This window comes from Spinacia oleracea, chromosome 2 (genome assembly GCF_020520425.1).
Source record: "Spinacia oleracea cultivar Varoflay chromosome 2, BTI_SOV_V1, whole genome shotgun sequence".
Classification (NCBI taxonomy): domain Eukaryota; kingdom Viridiplantae; phylum Streptophyta; class Magnoliopsida; order Caryophyllales; family Amaranthaceae; genus Spinacia; species Spinacia oleracea.
The window spans coordinates 85,379,113-85,387,596 of NC_079488.1; the positions used below are offsets into that span (position 1 = coordinate 85,379,113).

The 8,484-nt window shown below is 34.5% G+C and overlaps 1 long non-coding RNA gene across 1 annotated transcript; it reads right to left on the reverse strand.

Moving 5' to 3' along the window:
- Positions 1–2,113: 2,113 nt before the first annotated feature.
- LOC110776985 (uncharacterized) lies at positions 2,114–3,674 on the reverse strand. The gene is made up of 2 exons (XR_002530294.2): positions 3,494–3,674; positions 2,114–2,493 (listed from the first exon to the last, which is right to left on the reverse strand). It is a non-coding gene; the product is annotated as an uncharacterized lncRNA (long non-coding RNA).
- Between the last annotated feature and the right edge of the window lie 4,810 nt (positions 3,675–8,484).

Here is an 8,484-nt window from a genome sequence, read left to right on the forward strand (position 1 = left end):
TTTGGTCAAAGCTCGACTCAAATAAGGTTGACTCGAGCTCGAGATCAACTCGAAAATTTAGCAAGCCAAGTTGAACAAATCGATAATCGACTTGGAAAGCTAGTGAGAAGCTCGATTTATCACCGACTTACTAAAATTCAAAAAGCTCGTGTGAATATCGATTTATCATTCAAGCTCGAACTCGAATTCTAATCTCGATAATATGACTTTTTTTTGGAAATATAACTTTTTTATTTTATCATTTTTATTTTATCATTTGTATACATTTTTTTCTTGAAAAAGGCTGAAAATAGTACTCCGTATTAAGGAATAAAAAGAAATTTAAACCTTCCATCTAGAGTGTAGAGTCCATCTAAATTATGACGTCGGTGTTCCGGGAAAAGCATAGACTAACTGGGCAACCAAAATGTATTCGGGAAAACTTAAACAAATTGGCCGGGTAGCCTAAACTTAAAAACGAATTAGTTAAATTCTACAAAGAATTTTTGTATTTGCATGATCAATGCGTATAAGATGAAGAAAGGAGAACAAATGCAGTGCTCTCTAGCTAGCTGATGAGTATACGATGTACTCATGACTTATAATATACCAATGTGTTTCATTCAAAGTCGTGCTTGACTTTGAATTTCGAGCTCGACTCGGCTCATTAAAACCCCTAGTTGAGACTAGGAGTGTGCATCTAATGGTCACATATATACTCACATGAAGGCTGATGATCTTGTTTTTGCGTCATATGTCATATACTCCCTCCGTTCCTAAATGTTGTACTCCCTCCGAATCTAAATGTTATTCCCGTTTCCTTTTTTAGTGTCCCAAAATAATCTTCCCATTTCTTTTATTTCCTTTTTAATTTTTTCCTTGTAATTTTAACTTTGTAATTCTATTGGTTTATCAATAAAAACCTTGTAGTCTCATTGGTTGGTTTAAGTTTGGATGGATTAATGAGTTGACATTTTTATTCCTTAAATTCTATTGGTTCAACTATATTGTTTTCTTGTGAAAATGGAATCAAAAAGCAACAACTCCCCATAAAACTACATTAATAATAGTTAATCTTATAATGTTTCTTTTACCTTAATAACCGCGTAAAATGACAAACGGGAATAACATTTAGGTTCTGAGGGAGTATCCATTTGGGAAAGTGGGGTGTTTTTAAGAAAATTTGAATCTTGGTTTGTATTGGTATAAGTGTAATGATTGGGTGTAAGAAAAATAATTGCATGTAAGAGATTATAATAATAATAAAAAAATACTAAAAAAATAAGGTACTCCCTCCGTCTCTTTTTATTTTTTACGTTTTCCTTTTTTGGTGTTTCAAAATGTTCTTTACATTTCCTTTTATATTATCACATAAATGATTTATTATTCTATCAAAATTTCAACCCAATTATTATATTAACCAATTAAATCAATTGAGTCATTTAATCTCTTACACTTTTCCATAAAGACATTAACTTTTTCTCATTTTCCCCATATCAGAATTTTGGTAAGAGTGAAAACATTATAAATAAACGTAATTTTCCTCGTTTACATGAAAAACTTAGAAGAATCTCAATGCCATTAATTAATCGTTAAAACGCGTGCAAAACACCAAACGTAAAAAACAAAAAGAGACCAAGGGAGTAAGAGAGAGGAGTGATAATGATGGGTGATAAAGGAGGTGAGAGAGTGGGTATATGGGGAAGGGAAAAGAATTAAATAATAGGGGTGGGGAAATTTAGGTGGGAATATGGGTAGAATATTTAGGTATTTTTGTAATTAGATAGAAATGTAAGGGTATTTTAGGATAAATTGTATGTCCAAAAATAGAAACGGATACAACAAAAGGGAACGCTTAAAACGAAAACGGATACAACATTTAGGAACGGAGGGAGTACTATTTGGATTAGAAGATTATTACTCCGTAGAAGTATATTTCAAATCCTAAGATAAGATAGATTAAATTTATTTTAAAAATCCGACACTTAATGTTAACGTTCCTCGATCCGTATTAAATTCTTCATGCGATTGGTCGACAAAAAAAAAGAATTTAATCTGAGGAGAAAGATGTTGTTGTAAATTGTCTATCATATCCTATCACATAAGCGTAAAACAAGTTCCAAATTAAGATTGATTTAATTCACACACAAACATTTTATTTCGCATTTCACACAGAGAAAAAGTAGTAGGATTACAAACAATACCTTATACGTAGTACAGGCTTATTATTGTTTTATTTATACACAAATTTCACGCGCGTAATATATTACATAATTTGTATATTAGTCGTCTTAATTAGGTTGATGATGCAGGTAAGACGACATAATATTTAAGTGTATGATGCAGTTTAGCAACTGCCAAACCAACACCAGCACTGGTTGTTTTGGCATCGCCAGTGATTTCCACCACTGAATCGAGATCCTCCCCAGTAGTTCAAACACTTGTGGCTGCACCTGTAACAACAATCACCCGTCGACTGCCATCCACAGCTTTGGGCTTCACTCATTTGTATTCCTGCATATTTCATTACAAATTATTTGTCACTTGAGAATATTTTTATTTGTTAATGAGAAAATGTACGTTTTATGACATATGGTGCAATGAATTCAACATTAATTATAAACTTCGTCAAGCTCTTCTAGTTTATTAATTACTACGCGATGCGTGTGAATATAAAAAACATATTTGTGTTATCATTTAAACCTAAAAATTATGCGATGCGTGCGAGTATAAGAAAATATATAAGTTAGATAGAACGGAACTCATATAAGCAGATTGATTAAAATGGTAAAAATTTATTTAAGGAGCGATGCGTGCGAGTATAAGAAAATATATAAGTTAGATAGAACGGAATTCATATAAGCAGATTGATTAAAATGGTAAGAATTTATTTAAGGAGCTAGATTAATTAAAATGTTTCTTTGAGTTTTTTCTAATGGGTAGGTTGTCATATATTAGGTTTTCTATTCTATAAGTGTGGATGGTATTTTATTAATACAGGGGGACATCAAAAGTGAATTCACTATAGAGATGTTTTTATAAGTACATATTAATGGTCCAAGGGGCAAGGGGTCACACCTGTAAATTGAGAGAGAGTCCATTTAACAAGAACATAGGAGGTTCCACCTTAAAAACTATAATAAAAAGTAAAAATATTACGGAGTAACTTGTTTACTATTATTGGTCAAAGTAATGCATTTGGTACCTACGTAATGGAAAGGTGGGGAACATTACGAAACGAGTGGAGTATATGGCAATAGGGAAATAACTCATTAACCTTATTAAGTGACAAATAATTTTATCTTTTATCGATGTTTAAGTGATAAATTATTTTATCTTTTATCGATGTGGGACATTTACATGTATTGTTTGAAAACACTTGCTTCAACACATAGACATGACATGGATCGAGGAAGATTGATTGATCGAGGTCATTTAAATATAGTCCCACACAAAACGGAAATACCTCTTAATCATAAATTTATTAACATGAAGAATGGAAAAAATAGCTCACCAACGTCAGCAATAACGATGAACATCATGAGACATATCGCAAGAACACTCATATTAGTAGCCTTAGCCATATTTTTTTTTCTCTCTCTCTCTTTATGTTTGGAAATATGCTTGTGAGGTTTGAGGAATTGGATTAAAATTGCAAACGAATTTATAGAAAAATATTTCAATCTTTTGCTGAATATAATATAGTCACCCAATAGCAAGTAGCAATATGAACATATGAAGCAGTCAATAATTGCAAACATTATTATTTTACACTTGTAATTTTTAAAATTCAGTTGCATCTGTTTACCGTTACTTGAAATTGTTGTTATTTGTTTATCAAAACAAATATTTAACTATGTGCTACTTGAATTCGTATGAACTTAATAAATAATAATAATTAAAATAAGTTTTACAATCAAAATAAAAAATTAAAGGCTAACCAATCACAAATTTACAATCAAAATAAGTTTTGATAAACGGATATTTCATGAAATACCCTCGAGTTTTGCCATAATTCACCAAACGCCCATCAAGTTTCAATAATTCATAAAATACCCCTTACGAATGACTTAATACCCCAAATACCCCTTCATGACGTCATCATCCTCATAATCGACCAATTATGATCTAATTACCTACCTAATCTCTAATTAACCCCCCTAATCCCTAATTTCCCATTAACCCACCCATTGACCCATTAACCCACCTATTAACCCACCCATTTCTTTTTCTTTTCTCTCTCCCCTTCCTTCATCCATTAACCCACCACCCACCTCAAGGATTCCACCGGAGTTTGATTTTCCGGCGACGGATAGGGCTTTTTTCATGGCTGTCCCCCTTGCTCACTGCCATTCTCGTCTCTTTCTCACCTGTCCATCTCCATCAACAACTCCGACATCTCCCTCAAAACTCCATCATCACCCTCGGCAGCTCCTCAATTCCATTACTAAGTTTTGAATTCTTGCAGTAAGCTCGGCCATTACAAAGATCTACGAGAATCGAACGAATGAACTCTTCAAACAGAATTCAAAACAAAAAATGAGGAAGAAGATTTAGCTGGAATTTTTGATTGAAATTATGGAGACTCGAATTAGGGTTTCGATTATGATGTTACAATTCGCTGATTTTTTGAAGCAAATCGCTGGGTGTTGGAGTTGAACGCTTCCCCTCCACTTTCTCGCACTTTGGTACTCTCAATTCAGTGAGTTAATCTGAAAATTAAATTTCTGGGGTGTTATTTGCAATTTGGCGAATTTGGGGTACTCCCAATTCAGTGAGTGTCTTGCAATTTGGCGAATTTGAATTTCTTGCAATTTGGCGAATTTGGGGTACTCTCAATTCAGTGTTGGAGCATTCTTTGAATTGATGAGATTAGCTTTAATGGTGGTGGAGGTTTCTTTGCCGCCATTGTTGAACTGCGATTAGTGTTCGCGTGAAGCAATTCAACGTTGCGGCAGGTTGACTCGACGACCGACGGGGGTCTGGTTCAACGGGAATTACAACGAAGACAATGGCGAGGTGGTGGTGGAAGAAGGGAGAGAAAGAAGAGGCGGTGAAGAAGAAGGGAGAGGAAGATCGAACATGAGTTAATTAGGAAAAATGGGTAAATGGGTGGGTTAATTAGATGTTAATTGATTTAATTAGGCATGATGACGTCATGAAGGGGTATCTGAGGTATTAAGTCATTTGTGAGGGGTATTTTGTGAATTATTGAAACTTGATGGGCGTTTGATGAATTATGGTAAAACTCGAGGGTATTTCATGAAATTTCCGTTTGATAAATATAGATAACTAGAACGCTTCTCTTAGTTATCTATTTTAACAATATATGTTACTTTGCATTAACATATGAGGTAATGAGTTTAAGCAGGAGCGGACCTATTTGATCCCGGAGGGGTTCAAAGAGACTCCTATTATTTTTCAAAAAAATTTGTTAAATTGATATTGAGGTATTTAATTACACTTAAAATAAGTAAAATATATTTAATTAACCTACAATAATGAAAATGAAATATCCTTAGCTTAATGGTTGCTTGATTTATATTTTACCCATGCAATCTGGGTTCGAATCCTTACAAAAGTACATGTTTTACAATTTTATTTGTTATTCGTTAATCCTCTAAATTCTTCAATTTTTTTTGTTTATCCCTTTGTAAGTCGTTTTTTCTTCACACTTTTTATTCTTTTTGTTTCTATAATGATTAACGATTTTTCTTTATAAAACACAAAAAATAATAGTAGTGTTACTTTTTCTTTAAAAAAAATTCGGAATTTCCATAAGATATACTTTTAATAATGTATCTATTACTTCAATTTTTTCTTATAGTTGCATGTTACTTTGAACTTTTTAGAGGTCTAATTAATTACTTCGTATATAGATTTATAATGCCCCACAAGTGTCTTTATATGCTACTTGTTCAGTGACAATTATTGTATTTAAGTAAATCTCTTTCAAAGTATGAAAAACTCGTTTTCATTTTAAATTGAAATCGCCAAGTTTTTGTTATAATTTGGACTAGGTATTGAGTTTTATTGTTATGAAAACCTAAAGTTAAAGTTCTTAAATTCTCCACATATTTTATTAAGGCGTTTATAATATTTCGACTAGTTACATTTCAAATTTAAGCCGCAAATAGGAAAGAAAATCATAAATTTTTTGGACACCCATATATAAAATCCTGGATCCGCCACTGAGTTTAAGGATGAATGTCAACATTTTTTAAGGCACAATTACAATAATGTGCGTATGACATGACCGGCAAGACGATGTCATGTTATCGTGACACATAAAGAGATGACATTGAGGTCCACTATTGAAGACTTCGACATTGCCAGTGAACTGTGGGCACATTTGAGAACGAGGTTCTGTGTGGTGAGCGACATACACGTATGCCAAATCAAGGCTGCCTTGAGTTAGTGTAAACAGACCACGACATAAACAATTACGGAGTTTTATGGTCTCTTGTCTAAAGTCTAGAAGGAGTATGTCCAGTTTGCTCACGTCCCGAAGTGTACTTGTGGTAGTTGCAAGTGTAATATTGCAGGGCAGGTCGGTGCTATACGAGCAGAAGATCAGGTGCGTTTTTTCTTGATTGGGCTTGACATTCATTATGAGGCTATTCGCGCTCAATTGTTAGCACAAGTACCTCTTCCGTCTCTCGATGAGGCTTACAACTCAGTGATTAATACTGAGCGTATGCGTGTGAAGGGAGGCAAGGAATAGCTGGAGAAAGTAATGTCATTCAAGGTTAAGTCAGTTGCTAAGCCACAGTATACAAATGCGAGTGACAAGTCGGGTGACAAGTTATGTAATCACTGTAATCGAGAAGGGCATAATGAGGAGAGCTGTTATCAGTTGATTGGATTTCCAGATTGGTGGGACGAGAACAAGCGTAATGGCAGAGAGCGTGGTCGTGGTGGCAAAGGGTCTGGTAACCGTGGAGGACGGGGTGGCAGAGGTGGAGCTCGTGCAAATGTTGTGTCTGGCGGCAGTAGCATTGTTGTGGACAACAACTCTCAGGCGTTGCATAGTGGTGCAACAACTTCGAATCATGGCATTGCAGGAGTTTCCAGTGAGCAAGTGCAACGGATCATGGAAGTATTGTCTAAACCTAAAATAAAATGGCACGGTAATGTCAATTTAAGTTGGATTGTTGACACAGATGCATCGAATCATGTTACGGGAAATCTTTCTTTGATGAGAAATATCACCACCTCTGAAAATTGTCCGGTTATGTTACCGGATGCTCAAACGGCAAGCTCAAATCAATATGGATCTGTGATTTTGGAGGGTGGTTAGGTTCTCAATAATGTTTTATATGTTCCTAGATTAAACTTCAATTTAATTTTTGTAACTCAATTAAGTGACGAATTAAATTGCTCAGCTCAGTTCACTAACAAAATATGTGTGATTCATGACCATTTGACGATGACGGTGATTGGTGTGGGTGACAGACAAGAAGGACTTTTTTTAGGGGCGTTTCACAAGTGAGGGTGCTCGCAGTGCAATGTCTGGTTGACTTATGGAATCAACATATGGGACATCCGTCGAAGAATATATTGCAGTTACTCCCTCCAGTGAGTAATACAGTTAGGAAGAATAATAATATTTGCGATGTATGTCCGCGTGCAAAGCAATGTAGAGAGAGTTTTCCAGTTAGTAATACTTGTGATAGTCGAATATTTGAGTTACTTCATCTTGATTTATGGGGTCCCTTTAAGACACCTTTGTCATGTGGAGAGAAATATTTTTTTAATAATTGTTTATTATTTCTCTCAAAGTGTGTGGATTTATTTAGTTAGCAATAAAACAGAAGTTGAGTCAATGTTTCTAATTTTGTTGTTATGGTTAAATGTCAGTTTAATCAAGTCATTAAAGTTGTTAGACATGATAATGGTTCTGAATTCAATTGTCTACAAGGCTATTTTTTAAAACATGGAATGTTGTTTGAATCTTCGTGTGTTGGGACATCTCAAAAAAATGAGAGAGTGGAGCGAAAATATCAACATATTTTGAATGTGGGGAGGGCGTTACGGTTTCAAGGGAATTTACCTAAGAGATTTTGGGGTGAATGTGTTATGGCTGCTTGTTATTTAATAAATCGTACGACTACTCCTATTCTTGAAAATAAATCACCTTATGATATGTTATTTGGAAAAGTGTCGTATACTTCTATTCGTGTTTTTGGGTGTTTGTGTTGTTATGCATATAATCTACGGAGTAGGGGAGACAAATTTTGAGTCACGGAGTAGGAAATGTGTGTTTCTGGGATACCCATTTGGGAATAAGGGGTGGAGATTGTATGATTTAGAGACACGGAAGTTTTTTTGTCTCTAGGGATGTGAAATTCCTTGAACAAGTGTTCCCATTCATATAATCGTTTGATGGGTTATTATCTACTTCTTATCTTGTTGGAGTGGATGAAAATGTGATGCATAATGTGGATGATTTTGATCATTGGCATACTGGGAATGCTGGTTTGCAGGGGTCAGGCGCAGTTACAG